The sequence below is a fragment of the Trichosurus vulpecula genome, chromosome 6 (assembly GCF_011100635.1).
Source record: "Trichosurus vulpecula isolate mTriVul1 chromosome 6, mTriVul1.pri, whole genome shotgun sequence".
NCBI classification, from domain to species: Eukaryota; Metazoa; Chordata; class Mammalia; order Diprotodontia; family Phalangeridae; genus Trichosurus; species Trichosurus vulpecula.
In genome coordinates, this window is record NC_050578.1 from 111,622,631 (window position 1) to 111,646,233 (window position 23,603).

The following is a 23,603-nucleotide window of genomic DNA, read 5'->3' on the forward strand; positions in this document are numbered from 1 at the left end:
GAAACCTGATGCTAGTGTGACTTAAGTATAGGTTGCCTGTGACTATAATTTTGGTGTGCTGCAGTAGTGTGAACAGCTCAAACAGTCTAGAGTATTGTTTTCCACATCAGTATAAAAGGGCAGGTTGTCACTATATTAATTATCCAAAGAGGGAGTGTAATATTGGCTTTTTCCAACAGGTGGTGCTGTACTCAAGCACCCAACATAGTCATTTTGTTAGAATTGCTCTGGTGTAGTATCCTCACTGGCCACTGGAGGGTGCTCAGTGAGAAAATATTCTCTATGCAGTTCCTTGTGGGCAGTATTGGTCAGGTTCTGAATTTAAGGTAGAGAATGAAAATAAAACATTGTTAGAAAATATCTAAAAAAAAAAGAAAAGAAAGAAAAACCCATGGTTTACCTTTACCCCATATCTGATTTTCCCTCAATTTGAGCAATAACCACATTCATAGAACACAAACTCTCAATTTACTGTGGCCATATAGTTTATTGGACAGAGAAGAAATTAGAATAGAAATATGCCAAAATCTCCTTTCCATAACACTCACCCAAACATCTTCTGAAAACTTTTCCCACAACTGTAGATTTTGGAAGGAGGATAAGGAAAAGAGTATGTGTGTGTGTGTATGTGTGTGTGCGCACATGTGTGCGTGTGCATGCGCATGCCTGTGTCATGTTTGGTGCCCTGAGTCAGGGTCTAGAGTAGATTGTATCAAGATAAATGAAAGGAAATGTGTGGAAGAGAGAAAGAAGTTTTCAGTATGGGTCCTGATCACCACAGAGAGAGATACTGAGCATAGTCATTGGGAACTTGGGAGTCTGACTCAAAGCCTCCTGTCCCTTGCCCCAGTCCTAGTGCTCAATGTATTTATCCATTCTCTACACTGAATGGTACACAGAAAGTTATCTCTGAAGGGTAAAGGAAAAGAAAACAGAGGACCTTGAAATATATATAGCCAAGAACAGATTTTGCTTCTTCCTTATGTCACACTTATCTATTCTCCCTATTAGGACTTCCTAGGACCCCTCCACAAATGAAGTTGACCTGTCCTTCATGAAGTTATGTAGCCTTTTAGGGTTAACTGCTTCCCTTTGCAAATACTCATCAAAGTATTGCTTGACAATGGATTCTATGATTATTCCAGGAATAGAGGTTGAGCTCATTATTAACTCATTATGCTAGCCTTAGCCTGGCACTCCACTTATCTTTCCACTTTATTTCACACTATCCCCTCTACATACATACATATTCTAACTAAAATGGCTCATTCCTTATTCCCTGAGCCTCTATGGCATTCTCCTACATGTATGTCGGATGTTCTTCATATTTAGAAGGTACTTCTTCCACATCTTTGCCTGTTGCCTTATCTTCCTTCAAGGTTAAGTTCAGGTACTTTCAACTAGAGCTGCTTAAGTCAAAAAATCAGCTCCTCTTTGAAACCTTCCCTGATCAACCTATTTGAAAGTACTCTTTCCCTCCTCAAATTTTTCATAAACATTTCGTCTGATCTTTCCTTTGTCTCTATCATATTTTGTCTTTGCTAATTTGTGTATGTGTCCTAATAGATCGTAAGCTCCTCGAAGGCATTTTTGGATCCCCATTGCCTAACATAGTTGCCTTACACATAGAGGGCATTTAATAAATATTTATTGACACGAATTAAATTGGGTTAAATTAATATTGCCCAATAATCCGACAAGCAACTTTGTGAAGTAGTGTGTTCCATATTGTTGGGAGTTACCATCAGAAACTGGATGGCCACAGAGCAGGGGATTCCTGTATAACACGGGCAATTGGAGGAAATGATTTCCAAAATCCCCCCTAGTTTTGAGAAACTGTGATTCTTCTTTCCTTAATGTGTGTGGCGTGAATCAGGGGAATTTAGCTAAAATGTAAATGAATCGTTTAAAAATATTACATTTGTAAGAGAGAGAAATATTGCTTTTGTAGTCCCAGGCTGGGACTCTTAAGAGTTGAATTAATGATAGCGTTGAGTTCTTTCTGAAATGCTAATATGTTTGGGGAGGCAGAATTGGAAAGAGTCAAGGAATGACTCTAGGTGGGCAGAGCTATAAACCAGCTTGAACCTTTTAGCTTAGGGAGGGAGGAGGGGATGATCTAAGATGAGCATATAGCTTCAAAGGCTGCTATTTGCAGAAGAGAGGCCCAGCAGTAGCTTAGAGTTACATTTACCAAGTGCATTAGCACTTACTGAAGTGCTCCAGTCCTCAGAAGGTATGAAAACTTAGTGGACTAGATTGGGGTGCTAGCACCTTCAATTAGAGCTGCTTTGACCTGAAACTGAGGAGCAGCCTTAGCACCCAGAAGAAAAAAAGAATTTTGCTCTGTTGGTGACCCTGAAAGTGAGAAACACTCCTTGAGGCCAGAGACCATTTTACATAACTTTGTGCAACCCCAGCTTCATGTCCAAGTGCTAAGCACTATGCCTGATCCGTAGAAGGTATTCAATAAATATAGAGGAAGACCTGAGTTCAAATCCAACCTCAGACAGTTACTAACTGTCTCACTCTGGGCAAGTCACTTAACCTGTTTGCCTCAGTTTCTTAACTATAAAATGGAGATAGTAGCACCTACCTCTGAGGGTTGTTGTGAAGCTCAAATGCGGTAATATTTATAAGGTATTTAGCATAGTGCCTAGCACACAGTAGGTGCTATATAAATGGTAACGATTATTATTGTTATTATTAGTCCATTAGGGGGCTGCAAAAACTCAATATTGGGGTAGAAAGTAAGGGCAAACTAGTATGGAAGGTACCCAAAGGTATCCAAAGAATTGGATCCAAAGAATTGATTATAGGACAAGTTGGCCCAGAGGCTGAGTTGGCCCAAGTGGGGAGAGCTGGGCAGGGCTTGGCTGATTGGCTGAAGGGTAGATTGCTATAGCAAAGGAACGACTAAAGAGAGAGCAAATGATTTTACTATAAAATGATGTTGAGTGGGGCAGTGTTAAAGGAGACTTTGGCTTTCTCTCCGTCTTGGCCTTGAAGAATTATGATTAGTAAAAACCATGAGACTGAACATGGCTCATGTACATAGACTTGAGCTGTCACATATATTGCCTGGAGCTAAGCGCCTTTCCAGGTGATGGGATTGGGAGGGAGCTCAGCTGGCACAATTCAGACAGGCACTACTCAGATGGCTGATTACAGCCCTTGTTCAGTTCACCTTGCCATCTAAGGTGGATGTTGTATGGAGGTCTCAGATACCCAAGAACAAACAATTGCCTTCCTTTACCACAATGATCACTGCCCATCCCAGCTGCCATTTTTTTTTAGGCAAGCTGTGTGCCTAGGGTCACACAGCCAGTGAGTGTCAAGTGTCTAAGACCAGATTTGAATTCAAGTCCTCCTGACTGCAAGGCTGGTACTCTATCCACTGGGCCACCTAGCTGCCCCTGCCATTGGTTTTCTTACATTCATTCTACTCATTTAGGATCATAGATTTGGAGCCAGAAGGATGCTTAGAGGTCATCTAGTCTGATTCCTTCATTAAAAATAATTATTGATATCTTATTTTCCCAGAGGCAACATGGCATAGTGGGTGGATAGATGGCCTCAAAACCAAGAAGACTTGGGTTCAAGTCTTGCCTCTGACACATACTGGATGAGTGATCTTGGGCCAGTAATCTAATCTCTCAGTGCTTAAGGCCAGAGTGTCAAGCATGCTTTCCTACTTCCACCCCCCCTCCCTGCCCCCCACCCCGAACTCCCTTCAGGCCTCATGCAGCCTACAACACTCCGAAATGAACCACATTAAAATGTAATTGGGAAATATTTAACAAGAGAAAAATCATAAAACATAGATATTACATTTTCAAACTAAGTCAATACATGGTCTACAGAGATCCTTATGCATAGGTTAGTGGCCCCTGGTTCTATGTGAGTTTGACACCACTGCTCTAGGCAACTTCCTAACACTCTAAATTGCAGAGAAGGTGCCGAACTTCATTGATAGAAGTTTTCTTATTGTGGGATTCTCCATGCCAATGAAATCATAGACCCAGTACCTATTTCTTTCTTATTTTTATATTACATACATTGCTTAATGTATTCCTCATCACTCAACCTCTCAAAGAGGCCTCCCTTATAACAAAGAAAAAAAAGAGAAGAAAAATACCCAGTTCAAAACTAACCAACTTGCTAAAAAATACCCCAAGCTTTGGTATATTCAGTGTTCCAAACCATGGCCCCCCACCTCTGCAAAGAAGGAGGAAAGGATCTTCTCATATCTCTTCTGTGGGCCAAGCTTTGTCGTTATGACTTCACATCTTTCAGGTTCAGTTGCTTTATTGTTGTTGCTTTTCCTGTTTTACTTTATTTGTCATTGTGTATAGTGTGCTCTTGGTTCTGCTTACTTCACTTGGCATCAGCTCATGCTTCTGTCTTAGTACTTGTTATAACCATAATCTCTTATGGTACAGTGACATTCCATTGCACGCACATACTGCAACTTCCTTAACTATTCCTCGGATATGGGTATGTACTGTACCTTGTTTTCAGTTCTTTGCTACTACAAAATGTGCTGTATAAATATTTTGGTCTACACATGGGGCCTTATCACTGTCCTCCATAGAGTATATGTCTAGCAGTGGGATCTTTGGGTCAAAGGTGCGTATGGACATTCCAGTCACCTTCTTGGGATGATTGCTTTCCACAAGGGCTGGACCAATAATTTGCTCATGTTATAGATAAGTAAACTGACTACTAAAGAGGTGAAATGATTTATCCAAGGTCACTCATGGAGCAGGTAGCAGAGGTGAAATTTGAACTCAGGTCTTTTGACTCTGGATAAATAGTTTTTTTTTTAACTATACCTTGCTTTCATCACACTGCTTCTCACTATCAAGTAAGAGCAGTTTAAGGCCAAGATGTACCAGCTCCCTTCCTGTTATCTGGCTTCCTTAAATGTGTTCCAGTCACTAAGGGAGTGAAAAACTGACCCCAGCAGCCCTTTAGCATTCAACAGTGACAGCTCCAGGCACTGACAACCTCACTAAAGCTGGTGCCTGTGCAGGCAAAAGTCCTCTGGCTGGAGACTGGCACAAGTGGGGAGTTCTCTCCTTTCTTGGGCTAGGTTATTCTTTTCAGTAGCTTCATGGAAATATGGCAGGAGTCCTCCACTCCTAGTGCCCTCTGGCCGTAGAAATGGTGGCTGGCTGCCTTGCTTACAATGCCAGTGGATGGCTTTTCTAGGCTTATTTATCCCCTTTCTCATATTTGGGCTCAGAAAAGGAAAGAGTAAGAAAAAGAGGAAATAAATCTAGGTTTAAATTGGGACTTATGCAACCTATAAGGTTTGAGAGAGAGAGAGAGGTAGAGGGAGGGAGGGAGAGAGAGAGAAGGTAGAGAAAAGGAGAGAGAGAAAAACACATACAGAGAAACAAAGAAAGAGAAAGAAAGAAAGAAACAGGGAGGGAGGGAGGGAGAGAGAGAGAGAGAGAGAGAGAGAGAGAGAGAGAGAGAGAGAGAGAGATCAGTTCTGCCCCCACCCCCAACCTGTGCTGAAGAGAAAAGTCTCCCCTCCTTTAGAGGATGCCATCTCCCTTCTCACGATCTCTTTCTTCACCATTCATAACCAATGCAAACAGCTTGGTTTTGAATGTCATCGAGTCTTTAAAAAACAACAATAACCAGTTAAATACTCTAAACATTAAATTAAGCAGGGAAATCAAAACTCCTAATGCCAGCTAAAGTGAAGCCAGGAAGGGGCAGGAGGGAAATATAGTAAGTGAAACAATTGACTGGCAACTAAGGAATACAATGTTTTTTTTCTTGGAGAAAAGAAGAGAGGGGGAGGTCACTGTCTTCAGTCAGTCAGTCTGACTGAAGTCAATCTTAATACATGGCATGTATTAAGTGCCTACTGTGTGCCAGCTGTTGGCACAAGAAAGGCAAAAGAGAGTCTGTTTTCAAGGAACTCACAATCTTGTCCTCTTCTCTAACTTGATCAACAACAAAGATCTGGATTTTACTCCAGCTCCTATCCATTTATCTCCCCCTCCCCACAAATCTGCCTGTGCCTACCATTCTGATCCATGATTGAATGCTATAGAATGTATCTTAGGAGAGATTCAGCTGCAGCCTCATTCTCAGCTCTTTAGTATCTCTCAGACTTCCCTCTGGCTGCTTCTTCCTAGAAGTTACCAGCAGTCCATTCAAAGTCAAGGATGAGATTGCAGGAACCTTGGGAATCCTGTGGAGCTGGCTATGCTCTAAGGTGGATCAGCCTTCATGGCAATGGCTCTGTGGGTGGGTCAGTCCCTGCAAAGTCTGGTTACAAGGGCAGTGGAATTGCTGGGTTAGAATCAGCTGCTTCTTTCACAGGCTGGTTAGAGAGTCCCAGGAAAGGTGCCACCAAACCTCCACTCCTCCTTAGAAGTTTCCTGGGCCATATTCTCCTGACTAAACTAGTAGAAGTGTCCTGTATAGCCCAGCAACCTTAAAAGTTTTCTTTCTCCCTCTCAATTTTAATACTTATTTTCAGTCTTCACTTTTCAAGTGATCTACTGAGGCAAAGCTTTTGAAAGTTAGTAGAATAAGCATTGACCCTACTATAGACACTGAGCAACAAGGACTTGCCCTTATTAAAACAACCAAAACAGGGAATATATTTTCTACTTCTATGACTGTGTTCAGAAATGCGTGCATTCCTAAGGGTATCTAAACCTCAGTGGAGGTTTTTTAAAGATGTAGAACTAAATAATTTACCAGGTGAGGCAGTGTTCTTCTTTTTGGAGACTTTCTGCTTCTTGTCTTTCTGGGGAAAAAAAATCCAATAACCACAGAGCTCTCTTATGATTATTTATAGTTACTGACCTCATAGGTACTTTAAGTTGGAAGGGGCAGGGTGGACTTAAAATAATTATTTTAAGTATATTTTTTTTATCAACAAGTCAACAAACATTTATTAAGTGCCACATCTCTCTCCCCACCCTGCCCTGCCAGGCCCAGCTACTTGCACTTTCCCCTGGGTTACTTTCCTTCTACTCTTTACCTATCTTATAATCCCTATTTATTTACATGTTGTCTCCCTCATTAGAATGTGGCCTGGGGGTGGGGCAAGGACTGTTTTTGCCCTAGGGCTTTGAATGGTGTCTGTCTTATTGTAAAGGCTTCAAAAATGCTTGTTGATTGATACCTGGTTCAAGTGATTGCTGATCTAAGATGAGAAAAATGAAGAGTTCTTTGCCCTTAAAGCAACTGACATTCCACATGGCTGGGGCTTGCCCCTTCGTGATGCAGTTTGGGATTTCTGGGCACCCTAAAATGTCAGGGTACAGAGGGGTCTGCCTAGAATGAATTCATGCACTCAAACCTTCTTCCAGTCAAAGTGGCAAGGTTTATGGCCAATAGGAGTAGGTGAGATTCTTAGAGAATCTGCAATTTAATGGGGGTAAGATGGATAGTTATAGACAAAAAAAAGACACTGAAAAGATCTGGATGAGATCAAGGAGTGGTAAATAGCCTGGAGTGGGCCAGGTGCAATAGTGAAAGGAGTATTAAATAGTCTGGGGTGGGTCAAGAGCAATTGTGAAAGGAATATTAAGTATCTAGGTAGGCTGAGGTTGGCCAGATGTCCTGGGCAAGATGCCAGTGATCTGGGGGTGCTGAAATGTGTAGGAAAATTTAGGGACTTGGTTGCTTTCAAAGACATGGTCTTTTCCTTTTAGGGGTCCAGGTCCCATCACCCCATCATTTGTTCAGTTCCGTTTAGAGAGCACTGAGTACTTACTACATACAAAAAATCTTCTGCAATGTTACAGTCCACACTATGTTAGAAAGACTCATGTCATTCAGCCCCTCAGTTTGTTATTAGGATCAGAGACTTTGGTCTCCCCATTATTAACATGAGTACGATTAAGAATGCAAGAAGCACCATAGTCTCTCCCCAATTTACCTTTCCAGTTTTATTGAATATAGATCCCCTAAAAGTACCCTTCATTCCTGACAAAACCAACTACCCTCAATCTCATGCTCTTGTCCTGTATTTCCATTTCTCAATATCTTTTTCAGGGTTTGTCTCACTTTGGCTTTGGGCTCTCTCTCTCTCATCACTGCCACCTGATGAAATGCCTTCCTTTAAGGTCTATCTAAATTATCCCCTCCTTCATGGAATTTTTCTCCTGTCTCCTCTAACCCTCTCTCTCAATCTCCAGCTAAAAGAAATCTCTTCTTCCTCAAATGTCTCATAGCAATTTGCTTAGATTGCGCCATTGCCCTTACCACATTCTTCCTTGTACTGTGGTTATTTGTGTATGTGTATTTTCCCTATTTGACTGTAGTATGATTGAGGATGGTGTCTTTTTCTTTGATGTTTAGTATAACTCCTTACACATAATAAGCATTTAAAAATTGAATTGAATTAAAAGATTATGCCTCTGAACTCGACTCATGGGTAATGAATATTTCTGAACCCAACTGATAGGTAATGAGGGATTGAATTAAAATTCATTCAGTTTAATTCAAATTATTAAATTAAATTAAATTCAGAATCACAGAATTTTAGAGTCAGATGGACCCTTAGGGTTCACAGACTGAAAGGAATCTTCGCCATAACATACCTAACAATTGTTCTTGTGACCAACAAGCATTCATTAGGTGCTGATGATGTGCCAGGCACTATGCTAAGTATGAGTGTTTTGAAGACAAAAAAGATGGAGTAATCTTTGCCCCTAAGAAGCTTACATTCTACTGGATGTGCCCTTGAACTAGAGTAACAGCAGTAGAAATGGAAGAAGAAAGGAGGGGATAGAATAGGAAATTAGAAGATATGATAAGAAAGGTATTGTGTAAATAAAATATGTTATATGGACAGCTGAGGTTGGGCAGGGGAGAGGGAGGAATCAATTCTGACTCTGATGTTTTGAACCAAGATAACTGGGACAATGAATGCACCTTAACAGAAACAGATTTATCAGAGTAAGGAGCTGACTTGTATAGAAAGATTATGACTTTTGTTTTGTACTTGTAAAATTTTAGGTGCCATTGGGATATCCAGGAAGAGATGTTCAGGAGGAATTGGAAATGTGAGACTGAAGCTTGCAAGAGGCTGGGGCTAGATATAAAGATGTGGGAATTATCTATGTTGAGGTGATACTAGAAGCAGTTGTGGGGTAAATGCGATCACTGAGAGAGAGAATGGAGAGAGAGGGAGAGAGAGACAGAGAGAAAGACAGAGAGATGGACAGAGATAGAGGTAGTGAATAGTAGAAAGTTCGTAAGAATACTTAAGACTGATCTCTTTTCGAAGCAATTGCAGACACTTCAAGACAACTGTCATTGCCCCCTAAATCTTCCCTTCTCTAGATTAAACTCTCATGGTTCTTCCAACCAATCTTCACATGCTGTGGGCTCAAGGCCTTTCATCATCCTCGTTGCCCTCCTCCGTATACTTTCCAGTTTCTCTCTCTCCTAATACAGATAACAGCCCTTGCACATCTTAATAAATGATTTTATGAGTTTCTGGGGTCAAAAAGTTTATCACTTGGAGATCTACCTTCTGGTGTTATGTCTCTCTCAGTCAAACTGCACCCAGTTTGTTGTTGTTATTCAGTTGTTTCAGACTCTTTGTGGGATTTTCTTAGCAAAGATACTGGAGTAGTTTGCCATTTCCTTCTCCAGCTCATTTTACAGAGGAGGAACTGAGGCCAACAGGCCTCAGGAAACAGGGTTAAGTGATTTGCCCAGGGTTGCACAGCTAGTAAGTGTCTAAGGCCAGATTGACCTCAGGGACTTGAGTCTTCCTAACTTTAGGTTCAGTGCTCTATCTATGGCACCACCAAACTGCCCATACCCAGTTCATAGCCAAGTTCATATGTGAAGCCTTTCCATCCTGGTAGGACCTACCTGAGCTTGCCTATCAGTAGTGTAGCCTTAGAGAACCAGGGGTCACTTCATACTTCCATGAGGCAGCAGAGTAAAACTTTGCTGAAGGAGAGAAACATTTTCGTTAGTAGATTGGAGAATGTCCTATATTTTGGAGATTCTTTTGGTTGAGGCTATTTAATTTACCCTATAAATAGGAATTTCAAAGTATAGATGAAGCAAAATAAATAACAAATCAGGTAGCTTCTGAGTTAAAGGTTTGAAAATAAATTAAGGAAATGAAGGAGTATGGGACCTGAACCTTTAAAAGGGGTCCTTGAACTTTCCCACAAACTTCAGCAACCCAGATCCCTGGCATTTGCTGAGGCATCTGGCCTATCCCAGCATAATCCTTTCAACTGTCCTCTCATTGTGGCCCTCTGACCCAGCCCAGACCCTTTCTCTGTTGCCTCTGGACCACTCCAGGCTACTTGCCACTCTTTAATCCCATCCAGAGCTTCCCAGTTTTTCTGTATAAAAGTATCAGTACTATCCTCATCAAATTAGAAGTTTCTTAGAATGTGGCCTGCTTGTATTGGCATCACAATAAACTCATACTTTGACTGGAATGCTTGAGTGGTTGAACTTTTTCAAGGCAGACTCACCCTGTACCCTTGCATTTTGGGGTTCCCAGCACCCCAAACTGCAACATATAGAGATATCAAAGAAAGAGGCCAATTAAGACTGGACATTTATTGGGATAAAACAAGATCCGAACCATTCTTGATCTTCAGTTGTTAAAAAAATTAAAATGTTTATTTTTCACACAGACACTAATACAAAAGATTTTTTTTTCTTTTACAGCTTTCTTAAGTAACAACCCAAATGATTATTTCCACACCCTCCCTGGACTGTTTTTTGTTTCAGGCACTTTCTCTTCTGATGCTTTCAAAATGATGTAACTCCCTCAGGACAACTGAATATGGGAAAGGAAAACCTCATCAGAGAGTGTCATTTGACAGTCTGACGAGTCCTGTTCTAGTCTTCTACCTGACTTTCTGAGTAAGCCCCAGGCAAGTCCTTCAAAGCTTCTTACTTCCATTTCCTTATCAGTAAGTCATGGATAATCATTCTCTTGTGGTGGTAGCTGTCTAAGTAGCTATGTAAGTCTCTTAGAAAAATATGAGCATTTGCTTGATTTCCAGAACACTATTAAAACTCTTCAGATAAAAGTGCTCAATTCATTGCTCATAGTAAAATGCTGATTATTGAAGAGTTAGAAGTATTTTAAAGAGTGGTATATGTGTATGTGTATGGGTAAGAGCATGGCCATATTCACAATACATGTATTTACATATATATGTGTGTGTGTGTATATATATGTACACACACACACACACACACACACACACATGTGGTGAACTGCACCAACCCAGTAGTCTAAGAGTATCATGGGAAAAAGTTTTATTGGGCATTCAAATCCCTTCACAATCTGGCTCCAGGTTGTCTTTCCAGACTTACTTCCCATTACTCCTCCTCTATGTTCCAGTCAAACTAGCTTTATTTGATGTTTTTGCACATGACCTTCTTTTCCTTCTCTTTGCCTGAGCATTGAAGCTTTCCTTAATGCCAGGAATGACCTTCCTCCTCACCTCTGCCTTTTGGAATCCCTCCCTCCCTTCCTCCCTTCAAGGCTCAGCTCAGGTATCACTTCCTAAAGGAGGCCTTTTCTTTTTTGCCCTCTTGTTAGTGCCTCACTGCCTCATTCCCCTCTCTCTGTTAATTTATATGTTATAGGCTTATATTTGTATCATACATATATGTATATGTATACATACACTTTATATTTTCTTATTTGTACAAATGTCATAACCTACAGTAGAATGTAATCTCCCTGAAGACAGTGATTTATATTTAAAAATTTAGTATCTATAGCACCTAGCTCAGTGCCTTGGACATAATGAGTATTTATTAATTAATAAATAAATTAATAAAATTACATAAATTAATAACTAGTTGCTATATTGAATTGAAGAACCCTGAAGACAGTGACCTAGGACTTTCTTTATGAGAAGGCAGTAGTTTTAAAGATTATATATGAGAAACATCTATAGACTGTTTCATAGAATGGGTTCAACCTTATGGACTGTGGGCAAAAATCTCTGATCTTCAGATTCTTAATCTATTAAAGAAAAATATGTTGGATTTGGAATAAGATCTGGATTTGAAATCTAGCTCTGCTACTTATGACTTATGTGATCTTGGGCAAGTTATTTCACCAGTCTGGTTGTCAGTTCCCTGATCCTTAAAAATGAGAGGTTTGGACTAAATCTCGAAGGTCATTTCTAGGTCTAAAATCCCTTGATCCTATGACCAGATTACCTATTAGACTTCTAGGACCTTATGACTCTAGGACTGAGGATTTAACCCAAGGTGACTGAATTCTTGCATACAAGGGAAAATTCTTTAATACTCCAAATGCTCCAATAAAATCTGTGATATTTTACATTTGGGTAGTCACTTCTGTTGCAAAGTAAATTGCAATCTATCCATGCCTGCCCACTCTGCAGGTATCTTGTCCATGTCTTTCCATAGGGAGTCCACCCAACATGCTGGGGCTTCCTTATGTAACCCATGGCTCAGCATCCTCAAGCTCTGAGCTTTCATGATCTAGTCTAATGTTGTAGACTGCTCCAACAAATCACTTTCTCTTTGGTTAATATTTCCCCCACAGTTGCCTTTGGGAAGTCTGAGAATATAGCTGATGTCTAGGTCTCCAGAGATGTGGGTAAAAAGGTCCTCATATCTCATATAAGCACTCAAGGTAATAAAGTAAATTGGGTCCAGAATAATCTTTATTTTCCTGAAGATGCAGAAAAAACAGTAAGCACTTTCTGTAGTACTTTATTTATGCAATATACATTCAACATCTTTTTGTCTCTAATGAGTCCCACCTTGCAGGTCCTATAGAATCTTCTACACTCATAGCACCACACTATGGTTTCAAATCTTGTCCAAGAAGAAATGAATTAGAGGTTGCTATGAATGCAGCTGCTTTCCCTTGGAGCTGTCCAAAACTTACGGTAACATCAGAAAGCAAAATCCAGATGGTTTGATCTCCCAGTCAGTGTTGGGCCTGGAGTCAGAAAGATCTGCCTTCAAGTCTGGCCACAGCCACTAACTAGCTGTATGATCCTGGGCAAGTCACCTGATCTCTGGCTATCTCCGTTTTCTCAGTTGTATAATGAGGATGATAACAGTACCTGCCTCACAGGGTGATTGTCGAGGACCAAAAGAGTTAACTTTTGTTCAGCAGTAAGTACAATACCTGACCAGTAGTAGTAAGTGCTTAATAAATAGATGCTTGCTCCTCTCCCTCTTCCCATTTGCTTCCCTGCTGTTCTTCTGAGCTTTGGATGCTGTATGCACAACCCTCTTCTCTTTCCAAGAAGCTGGCACTGCCCAGGGTTTCCCTTTCTCCTTCTAAAGGGGTGGATCCTGGTTCTCTCAGACTTGGCATTGCTAGAGATGTGAATTTGGAGCTGTTGCTGTTCTTTTATCCAAGGAGCTGGAGTTTAGGAATCCCATTTATCCACATGGTTCCCATTTCCATGGCTGTTTTCTCTTGGACTGCCTAGCTGCCTGAAAATATAATCTCGTTTTATTCTCACAATAACCCTGGGAGGTAGATTATTCCTTTTATAGATGAGGAAACTGAGACACAGGGATGTTAAGTGACTTGCCTGGGGTCCCACAGCTAGGGAGTATATGGGGCAGGACTTGAACTCGGGTCTTCCTGACTCCAAGTCCTGTACTCTATACCAACTAGCTGGATGGAACCTGATCTGTGTAGGCCCACATTTTGGGGTGCTGGACTACAGGACGTTCATTTATCATTTATGTAGCTCTTTTCCAACTTGCAGGTACCCACTCTCCTCCCCTCCTACCTTTTTTGGCCACAATAAAAAGTATTGCACCTGTGGGATCTTCCCTCTGTCCTTGACTCCCCTGGGGCACATGCCCAGTATCACAGGCACATCATAGTTCAATTCACCCAGTATTTATTGTGTGCTTATGTAAGAAACAAGAGAATTACAGTCTGAAGGCTACCACATCCTTGTGGAGGCCGGTAGTCAAGAAGGGAAGCACGTCCTTTGGGAGGGTGTTTCCATGGTGGCATCTGACTCGACATACAATAGAAGTCTGTAGGACAGCAGTACTTCTAGCCTTCTCATAAAGATGAAGCACTGGACCAACCACAGAGCTGACACTTGCCTTCGTAAGCAGCAAGAGCGATGCCACCTGTCACCATCCCCATCTTGAGCATCGAGTGACTGGGTATGATCAATGTCATTCTGGAATGTTGCCAATCTCCCCTCCCTGGAGTGACAGTCCTAATAACCCAACTCCACTGAGCTGAGGGTGTTCATAGAATGGATGGCAGCAGGAGATCCATGGGGCTGGTGTGGAGGGAGCTCAAGTGTGATATTGGAAAAGAGGAAGCACAGAAGTAATACTCATACACAGCCTCTGGCGATGTGTCATTATGGCGAGGGAACAACTGGAGCAGATAAACCAGTCTGGTGTGCAGTTATCAAGACTGGCGCCTGAGAACAGGACCTTGGCAGTGTGCTGGGGCTTCCCAGAGGACTGCTAAATACCAGACCTGATAGGGAATTTTAGAGACTGCATTGACTCTCTGTCTTCTAAGATCTGACCCCACCCCCGACACTCCCTGCCTTATTGTACAGGTAAAGAAACTGAGACCCAGAGTTTTGAAGTGACATTTCCAAAGGGGCAGAACTGGAGATACACTCCTGGTCACAGGACCCATGTCCAGAGCTCTTTTCATTATTTGGGGGGTGGGGCCTGACAGGGTGGGGGGTAGGGCAACTGTTTTTCTTGAATTAATCTTTTTGGCCCCATAATCTTTGAAAAGAGAAAAATAAGTGTGTGTGTGTGTGTGTGTGTGTTTTGGTCCTGGTTTATGGTAATACAGTGGAAAGGGCAGTGGATTTGAAGCCTTGTTCAATTGTGTCTGACTCTTCATAACCTCTTTTGGGGTTTTTCTTGGCAAAGATACTGGAGTGTTTGCCATTTCCTTCTCCAGCTGATTTTACAGATGAGGAAACTGGGGCAAACAGGGTTAAGCATCTTCCTGAACTCCAGGTTCAGTGCTCTCTCCACTGCACCACCTAGCTGCCCCCAGGATTTAGAGTCAGGGGATCTGAATTTGAATCCTGGCTCTGCTACTTACTATTGATATAACCCTGGGCAAATCACTTAACCTCGTTTGCCTCAGTTCCTGGCATCTGTAAAATGAGATAGAAGAGGAAATGGCAAGCTACTCCAGTATCTTTGATCCAAGTGGGGTCGTGAAGAGTTGGATGTGACTGGAATGATGAATAACAATAAATACATTACAAAAAAGGTGGTGGGAGAGAGAGGAGGGAGAGAGGGGAAGAGAGGGAGGGAGAGAGGGAGGAAGACAGAGAGAGAGAGAGAGAGAGAGAGAGAGAGAGAGAGAGAGAGAGAGAGAGAGAGAGAGCTTGACTTGAAGTCATGAAGACTGGTTCAAATTCCTCTTCAGATCTAAGCTGTATGAACCTAGATAGGCAATATACCCTGTAAGTATCTCCTGTTGCACAGACTAGATGTGTGACTTTGTACAAGTCACTTAACTTTGCTAAGCCTCAGTATCTTTATCTACAAAAAGAGTGCAGCTATAGCACCTGGCTTATTAGACTGTTGTAGCTTGCCCAGGGTCACACAGCCAATAAGTGTCTGAGGGCGGATTTGAACTCAGGTCCCCCAACTCCCAGGCCAGTGCTCTATCTACTGCACCACCTAGGTGCCCCCACTTTAACCATCTTAATGCACTGTATAAATGTGAATTATTACTCATATTAAATGCTAAAACCCAGGTGGATTGTGATCTGCACCAGTGGATGGAGTTCTGAACCAAGAGTTCCCCTACAATGATGAGGTAATAGGCACTTCATGTATACACCATAAACCCTGCTCAACAATTTAAAAAAAAAACAAACCAAACTGCTTTTTATTTTGCCTTGGTCAATTAAAAATAATAGAGGAGGCAGCTAGGTGGTGCAGTGAATAAAGTACCAGCCCTGGAGTCAAGAGGACCTGAGTTCAAATCCGGCCTCAGACACTTGACACTAGCTGTGTGACCTTGGGCAAGTCACTTAACCCTGATTGCCTCCCCTCCCCCACCTCCCAAAAAATTATACATAGAAGAGACTGAGAACTGAGATGAATGGATAGAAGAGGGAAAGGTAGGGTAAGGATGAAATAGTGAGGGAAGATTAATTAAAGGTAGCTTGAGTCCAGGAACCTAGTTGGGAAGAGAAGTGAGAGCTACAATTTCTTTCCTTTTTCCCTCTGACTTATTTTCTTCACATATACACATAAGCAAAATGCCAAGATTTATTGAATCTTGAAGCTGAGTGCAATACCACCAAGGCTTGATTTATAATTAAAGTCCTCAGTGTCACACAATTGCCATGATCCAGCCCACAGTATATATGCACACAGGTGCATATTTTCATGTCTTGTTCCTCTGTGAACTATTATAAAGTATTAGCTTGTTCGGTGGGATTTCACACAGCCCTGAGAGCCTCCAGTTATTTCAAACAGTCTCTTTACAATCTAAGAACAACAAAGTCTCAGAATGGGATGATCTTTAATTCATTTTAATTTGAAAACAATTCATTTGTGCTATATTTTAAGACTGTGACAGAAAGCTAGAGCTGGAGAGGACCTTAGAAATTATCAAGTCCAACCCCCCCCTCATTCTAGAGGTGAGCAAACGGTAGCCCAGAGAAATTCTATAGTTTGCCCAGGATCTCACAGTTAGTAAATGATGCCTACTTCCTCCTGGAAGCTGGCCATTTAAAAATTTATTTTATTTTATTTTATGTTATTCTGGACTTAAGAAACAAAACAAATATTTCTATAACAGAATAGAAAAAAGATGATTGCATACGAAACTGCAAATCCATTATGTACAACTTGCTTTTTCTTTTAAATCCATATTAATTTGATCAGGTAACTTCCCCCCCCCCCCTTTTTTTTCCTTTCCTCTTCCCTCCCCTACCCTAGAGATGGCTACCATTAGACACAAATAGGTATATACATGTAAAGTTTTTCTGTAACACTTCTATTTATTAGTTCTTTCTCTGGATGCAGATAGTGTCTTCCTTCATAGGTCCTCTGTAGTTAATTTGAGTATTTATAATAGTCAAAATGACTTATTTGCTCTGTCATTTTAAACAATATTACTGTTACTGTATACAGTGTTCTCTTGGTTCTGCTCATTTAGCTCTTCATTATTTCATGATAATCTACCCCTGTTTTTTAAGATCATTGAGCTCATCATTTCTTTTTTTTTTTTTTTGGAGGAGGGAAGGCAGGACAATTGGAGTTAAGTGACTTGCTCAAGGTCATGCAGCTAGTAAATGTGTCAAGTGTCTGAGGTTGGATTTGAACTCAGCTCCTCCTGACTCCAGGGCCAGTGCTCTACTTACTGCACCACCTAGCTGCCCCGAGCTCATCACTTCTTGTAGCACAGTAGTATTCCATCACAATCATATGCCGCAACTTGTTCAGCCATTCCCCAACTGATGGGCATCCCAGCAATTTCCAGTTCTTTGCCACCATGAAGAGAGTTGCTATAAGTATTTTAGAACATATAGGTTCTTTTCCTTTTTCCCTAATTATCTTTGGAAACAGATCTACTAGTGGTAATGCTGTGTCAAAGGGTATAGGCAGTTTAATAACTCTTTGGGCATAAATCCAGTTTGCTCTCCAAAATGGTTGGATCAGTTCACAATTCTACCAATAATGAATCAGTGTCCCAATTTTTCCACATTCCCTCCAACATTTGTCACTTTCGCAGCTGGCACTTTTGATCCATAAGACTACCATCAAATTGGGATATAAAGAAAAACAAAAACTTGGTTCTTTCCTTTAAGGAGCTCACATTCTAATGGGTGAAACAACATACGAATAATTTCATATAGAAGATATTTACAATGAACATAAAAGGTAATTTCAGAGGCCAGGTACTAGCAGTGGGAAGGATCAACAAAGATGGCCTGCATGGTGGGATTTGAGCTGAGTTTTAAAGGAAGTCAGGAGGTAGTGATGAAGAGGGAGAACATCCTAGGTATGAGGGACAGCCAGTAAAAAGATGGAGAGTTGGGAGACAGGGTGTCATGTGCGAAGAATAGCAAAATGGCCAGTGTTGCTGGATTATAGAATTCATGGAGGGGGTAAAATGGAAGAAAAAGTAGGCAGGTTGTGAAGAGCTTGAAGTTCTAGACAGAGGACTTTATATTTGATGATAGAAGTAATACGGAGTCACTAGTTTTAGTATGACTAGGGAAGCTAGGTGGCAGAGTGGATAGAGTGTTCAGGCCTGAAGTCAGAAAGACTCATCTTCGTGAGTTCAAATCTGATTTCAGACACTTACTAGCTGTGTGACCCTGGACAAGTCACTTCACCCTGCTTGCCTCAGTTTCTTTATCCATAAAATGAGCTGGAGAAGGAAATAGCAAACTGCTCCAGTATCTTTGTCAAGAAAACCCCAAATGGGGACATGAAGAGCTGGACATGACTGAAATGACTCAACAACAACAGAGTAGGTATCTCTTCCATACTCAATCGCCAGTCATTAATATTCCTTTACCCCATCTCCAGAAAGTCATGGCTGTCAATAAAGAGCTATTACATCATCCCCACAAAACACATGCCCCTCACCAAGGAGCCAAGTGTTCATATCCAGCTCAATGCATGGTATTTCAATATGACAAAGGTTCTCTCTTGGTAATATCATCCAATAGATTAGAGGGACTCATTTGACCAAGGGTTCCATGATCCACCTCATTTCCCATTCTAAATATAGTACATAGTAAGGAACGATGGCAGTGAAGGAGAGATTCAGGAAAAGTGCATTAGGAAAATTTGAGGAGGGACAGAATTCTTTAGCTGGTGGTATCAGAGGATTCACAGGAGGTAGCATTGAAACAGAACCTTTGAGGAGCAGAGTTGGGGGTGAGGGAGAAGGAATTCTAAGCATGAGGGACAGCCTGGGTCAGTGCACTGAGAAGCCCATGAATATAGGACAGATTAATCGTGCAACAGTTAGTGGTCGGGTTTGCTAGGAATGTGAGTACATATGGAGAAGTAATGTCAAATAAGGTCTGAAAAGGTAAGTCAGAGGCAGAGTTTGTATATTATCCTAATGGTGACAAGTACTAGACATCCTTCAAGTTTCCTTTCAGCTCTATAACTAGGATCCTATAAATTATTGAAGGCTTTTTAGTAGGAAGTTGACCTGGTCAGGCTTACACATTAGGTCTATGTTTGGTGGCTATGTAAAAGATGTGAGAGAGAGGAGAGAGTGGAGGCTGAGACATCAGTTAAAAACTGAGGTAAGGAGAACTTGTACTTGGTCATAGGAGTAGAAAGGAGGGCTCAGATATGAGAGATAATTCGGAGACAGAATCAATGGTACTTTATTAAAGACAGATTGGATATGGGGAGCTGGGGAAAATTTGTATATATTTTGTATTTTTTTAATTGAATTCGTGTTTAATAATTACAAGCACCGTGCCCCCCCTTTCCCCTGCCCAGGCAGCAGCAGAGGAGGTGCGGGGGGCTGGGGCAGAACGCCCCCAGCAGCGAGGATGGCCGACCCAAAAGTGATTTTCTTAAAATATAAAAAGGACCCCAGGGGTAAGCGGTGGTACCCCACCCCCACACCAATTTTTATGACTTTATATATAATATATCTCTACGCCTCCAGGGGGAGGGGCGCCTGGCATCATCCTGGAGTGGGAGGCGGGGCAGGCAGTCCCAAGCCATCCTGCCTCTTCAGCCACTTTATTAGCTCAGACACACACCGCGCTACAGGCGCACCCCGCAGCGCCCCCTGCAGTCTGTGCAGCCGCTGTCCGTGCGTCCATTTTGGAGGCCTCTGGCCCGGCCCCCCTCAGTTGTGATCATCAGACTCATCATCCTCGGCCTCACGCAGCCACGTGAAGAAAGCAGTGAAGGACTTGAGGGCCACACCCTTGCCCTGCTGTTCGGCGGGGTATTTGCTGCTCTCCCAGCTGTTGAAGGACTCCTGTTTGATTACGTCTTCATCCTAGAGCGCATGGAAGAACATGCGGAGTAGGTTGGCTGGCTGCTCCAGGGTGACCACAAGCGCCTGAGGGCGTAGAGCGCCTGCAGCTCCTTCTGTTCATCGTTCACGTATTTCTGTGGAAGTTTCGCTCGCGCCTTCAGCACCGCCACATCCACTCGCAGGGGGATCTCAAAAATGGTGGCTGAGTAGCAGACAGCAGTCATGAGCGCATGGACCAACGTACTGGATGCCACCTGCTCCTCGCTCAGGTTGGCCTCTGTCCAGTCATACATTCGCTGGTTGCTGGTGCTCTCCTTAAGCAGCTTCTTCAGCTGCTGGCTCAGCTCCTCAGGGGACATCTCTCGCCGGCTGGGGGGCTCGGCCTCCTCTCCCAGTGTGTATTCCACTTTCTGCTGGATGACAAAGCGTTGATGTTCTGGTCCTCAGGTAGGAATTCCTTCCAGCTGAGCCCAGCCTCTCGCCACAGCACCCCGACCTTCTTGTGACCCACACTTTTGCACAAGGGCCCCAGGATCTCCCAGCAGGGGAGAAGCTTCGCCTAGGGGTTTCAGCGGCTTCGATATTTCCCTGAAAAACTCCCCCATGGGTACCCTACCTTTCCGAAGGATGGGCGTCACCAGTTCTGCCAAGTACAGCCACACGTGGGGGATGTCAATCTCTATGTCTTCAGCCACTTCCAGGATCTCATGGAGCCCTTGATAATATTGAATGGTAGTGAGGTGACCAGCACAGATATTTTGTATTTTAATCTTCAATGTGTATATTTTGTCTCCTTCCTTCCTCCCTTCCTCCCTCCCTCCCTTCCTTCCTTCCTTCCTTCCTTCCTTCCTTCCTTCCTTCCTCCCTCCCTTCCTTCCTTCCTTCCTTCCTTCCTTCCTTCCTCCCTTCCTTCCTTACTTCCTTCCTTCCCTTCTCTAGGCCTCACTTCCTTAACCTATAATATGAAGGGATTGGATTATGTGACCTCTATGGTCTTTTTCATCCCCAAATCTATGACTTATGAATATTCATGGCTTCCCACTAACCCATATAAAGGCAGGACCACTTTTTAGGGAGGAGAAATCCCCAGGGAAGGCCCAGAAATTCATCCCTTTTAATAAGTCAATAAATGAGCTGGGATTAGACCGTGAGTGTCTTGACTTTCTAGCTGGTTGAGCAGTCACTGGCCTGTTCTGGGCACTGCCTGCTGGGGGATTTTGAATATTCCGGTAGCTGGTGCAGACTGCCCATCGAGGCGGGATGGAGAACTGCTGGAAGTTGCTGCCCCTGAGCTGCCAGGGCAACTGGCCTATACCTTCTGGAGTGAGGCCAAGTCAAACTGGCTCTTGTAGGGCCTCATGAAGCACTGGAGATGCCTGCAACCTGCCTGGCAGGAGAGAGCTACCAGCCAGCACACCCCTCCCTTGGCAGAGACATGGGCTGATTCACACTGGGGAGCGGAGAAACAGCTTGTGCCTCAGATTTTCTGACTCATCCCCTCAAAGAAGAATTATGGCTTGTTAGTAAGGTTGAAAAAAGGAACATTTTGCGGTTGTTTGAACACAACATTTAAAATTATGCATAGTATCTTGAAGAAACATGGTTTTAGGGGTAATAGGAAATGTGGTATGATGGATAGAGGTCTCTGCCTTGGATGCACGCTGTAAGCCCATGGCTGAGATCTTTTGGATCTCAGTGCTTCTAAATAACTCTCTAAGACTATAGGTTAGGAAGGAGTCACTGAACCATGTTGGTGAAGGGAGTTGCCACACTAGTTGTTTCTTACACTTTTGAAATCACAGATCTAGATCTTCACACTCCCCCCCACCCCAAAAGAAGCAAATTACTTACCACTACTCACAAATCTGATGTTAAGATCAAATGAGACGAAGTGTATAAAGTACTTTGTAACTAGAAAATGCTTTAGAAACGTTGTTTTCCCTTTCTACGTCCTTTTAGAGAAGGGGTTAGCACATAATGAATCTTGTCTTTCTGATCTCTTGTCATTTGTAGTTCTGGATTATTTTGGTCAGGAGCATGGGCAAGCCTGAGCTGGGAGTAGGAATGAAGGATAGGGAAGAATGGAAATGGAAAGAGGAGAACAGGACTTAAAATAGGAAACAGTTCTGTGGATTTGTTCAGTTTGCATGGACAGAGCCTAGCTCTGCTTCATTTCCTGCTTCGTTCAGGAATAGGCCAACTGGTGCATAGGCTAGGCTTAGGGCTTCTTAAACTTTTTACACAGGCTACCCCCTTTTCACCTTTTAGCAGCATTCTTTGGCATCGCATGGCCTGAGGACATGTGCAGTGCAAACTGCACATGCTTTGTGTTCAGAACTAAGGCTGAAGTGAAGTTGCCTGATGCAACACTGGCAAGGGCTGCCAGAAATACCTTGGATTCATTGCACATTTGATTTTTAATTAATTTTTGTGTGCTTATTGTGTGTTCAGAAACGTTTTACTGTTGCCAAATTTTCTGTGACCTGAAATAGGGTCACAACCCATAGTTTAAGGGTTCAGTAAAGTTGCCTAATGCAACACTGGCAAGGGCTGCCAGAAGCACCTTGGATTCATTGCACATTTGATTTTTAAATAATTTTTGGTCATTGTTCAGAAACCTTTTACTCTTGCCAATTTTTTTTATGACCCCAAATAGGGTCACAACCCACAGTTTAAGAAGCACTGGGGGTGGTCAACACAAACTACCTGTTCAGAAATTTCTCCCTTAGTAGGTAGTCTCATGACTGAAATTTTCACTATTAGAGACACTAACTGAAGGGCCTTTTTAGGCTCATTGGCCCAGACACCATTTGTAGCACTTGCCCCAAATACAAACATTCCTAGCGGTAGTTCTGAGGCATCTTCTTTGAGCCTAGTTGGATCTGAGAGTTATTCCTCCTGCAGCCCCAAAAGGCAGTGTCTTGAGACTCAATCTGCTTTTTTTCTATTTTGATTTGATTAGATTGAAGAGACAATCTTGTCTTCTACCACTCCCAGTTTCTACTGAATCAAAGACCTTTTCTTTACTAAATGTGCTTACTTTTTACCTGGTATGCTTTTAATCTATCTGGGGAGGATGTGGGGAAAACTAGATTATCTGTCAGCCCCTAATTATTTAACATGTTCAATTATTTATTGAACGCATGCACAATGTCAGCATGGTTAGACTGAAATTATCAAATTCAGACACTTGGATGTGTATCTGAGAGATTCTCCATAGTAACCATTAGCACAGTATGTATCGGATTAGTTATCGTATTGCCATGAGCACGTCTGCCAGGAAATGGGAAATAGTGTAGAACAGCTTTGATGGGAACAAGCAAGCACCCAAAGTACTGGAGTGTGGGGTGCAACCTGGGAAAGGTAATAATAACAGGTATACATGTGGCATTTTAAAGTTTTCAGAGCACTTTATGTACATTATCTCATTTGAGTTTTGCTTCCTACCTCTGTGAGGCAGGCACTGCAATGATGAACATCTGCATTAGACTGGGGCTCAGAGAACCATAAGAGGCTTTCCCAGAATCACATAGCCAATGAATGTCTGAGGCCTGAATGGAATCCAGGTTTTCTTGATTCCAAGTCCACCATTTTATCAATGATGTATAGCTTGCTGCCTTTCCAGGTAGGC